Source organism: Psammomys obesus, unplaced genomic scaffold (genome assembly GCF_907164565.1).
Source record: "Psammomys obesus unplaced genomic scaffold, mPsaObe1.curated_primary_1811, whole genome shotgun sequence".
Lineage (NCBI taxonomy): Eukaryota > Metazoa > Chordata > Mammalia > Rodentia > Muridae > Psammomys > Psammomys obesus.
In genome coordinates, this window is record NW_026586489.1 from 1 (window position 1) to 2053 (window position 2053).

The window sequence follows — 2053 nt, forward strand, 5'->3', positions numbered from 1 at the left end:
TGTTGAGGAAAGCTTTGGTTCGCCCTGTGAGGGGTGTCTCTGTGTGTTCAATTCTTGGTTGCTAAACCGGCAGAGAGCTGAGCGCTGTGTGGACGTTGATGTTTGTTGATGTTCTCCTGGAGCATCGCCTCCCTCCTATTGTGCAAACACTGTTCCTGTCTCTGCACTCAGCCACTCCCAGACACACTGCCAGCCACAGAGCCCACATGCCAGCTTCAAGGATCTCCCGGTCTTACCCCTCGAGTTCTGCCCCGCCCTGGCAGTCGGCTGCTGCCCGCTGCCACTTTGCCAGAAAGCCGGGCACGCCCTCCCGGAGCAGATGCTCGCTCCTGCCTCTATGCCCCCTCCTGCCTCTTTTCCTCCTGCTCCTCACAACCTCAAAATGTCTGGTGACAAAACATGGATAAGGTGCGTTGGCCGGATATCGAACCCGGTTCAACTGCTTGGAAGGGAGCCATGCTCACCACTATACCACCAAGGCTGCCATCAAATCCCGTGGACGGCCACCAGCGCCTTTCAGGTCGCCGACCCCTTTCCTGCTCCGCCCCACGACGGCCCCGACCCCCTCGCCAGCCGCCGTCTGCGCTCTTCCTCGACCCACGCGAGCCTCTCGCACACAGTCGCTGTCCTCCGGGCGCTCTCGCCCAGGGCCCCGCCGATGGCCGTCGTCCAGGCTGCTCGTACACGCCAGGGCGCCCTGCGGGGTCACAGCACGGATCGGCCGGGACCTGAAGGGACTCCGTGTGCAGGACGACGACGAGGTGACACCGGGACGAGGTGACATTGGGACGAGGTGACACCGGGATGAACGCAGGGGGTGGGGGGAAGTGGGCGAGGCCCACAGCCTCAGCACCCAGCCCGCAGAAGCGCCCCCTTCGAGTTCTGGACCAGGAGCTCTGGTCCTTTGTGGTCAGGATGGCCGAGCGGTCTAAGGCGCTGCGTTCAGGTCGCAGTCTCCCCTGGAGGCGTGGGTTCGAATCCCACTCCTGACAGCCACATCTTTTGGACCTCCCAAGAGACTGGGCTCCACCTGAGCGTAGCTCCGGTCCCCCGAAAGCCCGGCCTCGGTGCCCTGGACCCCGCTCTCGTCCCGACCCCACTTCCAACAGGCGAGCCTAGAGGCGCACAGGCCGGCTGTATGGTGGTGGCGGTGAAGTTGGAGGTGGTGTTGGCATTAGGCATGGGCGGCCCGGGGGTGGGGTGTGACGAGCGGCCCAGGCGTCCATCCGGAGCCCAGATTCTCCGTGGCCCTCGCCCTGGCCCACCGATACCATCCGTCTACGACTCAAGCTCTGTTGGGGAGAGAGCAGCTCGTAGTGCTGAGACCTTCGAGGCACACAGGCTGTGGGCACGTCAGAAGCTTAATACTGTCACAGCATGGGTGGTTCAGTGGTAGAATTCTCGCCTGCCACGCGGGAGGCCCGGGTTCGATTCCCGGCCCATGCAGAGACCAGCTCCTTTTGGAGCCCTCTGAGGTCCCTATTTGTGCCTCCTTTGCTCAGAGACAAGTCAGCGTGCCCAAGAGGGTGCCTTCTTGCCATAAGCCATCTTACCACCACACCAATTTGTCCCGAATGGACCCAGGGGGCCGTGGAGTGTGGATCCACAGCAGGGCTCCTAATCCTCCAGGTCTTTTTCTCGAATCTGAAGGTTGGCAACCCGGACCTCTCGGGTCTCTGTGTCCTGTGTCCTCGTGCTCCTACGAATGGGTGCGCTGGGGGGAGAGACAGACTCAGACCCAGACAGAGACACGCCCATACACAGGCAAAGGGAAGCTGATGCACTGTCCAGGGAGGCACAAGGGTCACACACTGACACTGGCATTCTGAGACCTGGACTCCTGCCGGCTGCTGTGCTGGGCATCCTCACCACCCAGGCCTGCCAGCCCTCTCTAGCTAGCTCCCTCTGCCATAGATTCTGTCCCACACACCTCCTCCAGCCTCCCAGCAGCTGCACCCTGTGTCCCTTCTTCCCGGCCAACCCCTCTGTGCCCTGGACTGCGCTGGGATATCAGCAAGGAAAGCCTTCACCCCTCAGTCACCCAGACACACCA

The 2053-nt window shown here is 62.3% G+C and overlaps 2 non-coding genes across 2 annotated transcripts; both read left to right on the plus strand.

Annotated features, from left to right (window-relative positions):
* The first annotated feature begins 909 nt into the window (after positions 1–909).
* On the plus strand, positions 910–992 carry Trnal-cag (transfer RNA leucine (anticodon CAG)). The gene has a single exon. It is a non-coding gene; the product is annotated as a tRNA-Leu (tRNA).
* A 383-nt stretch (positions 993–1375) lies between these two features.
* On the plus strand, positions 1376–1446 carry Trnag-gcc (transfer RNA glycine (anticodon GCC)). The gene has a single exon. It is a non-coding gene; the product is annotated as a tRNA-Gly (tRNA).
* The last annotated feature ends 607 nt before the right edge of the window (positions 1447–2053 follow it).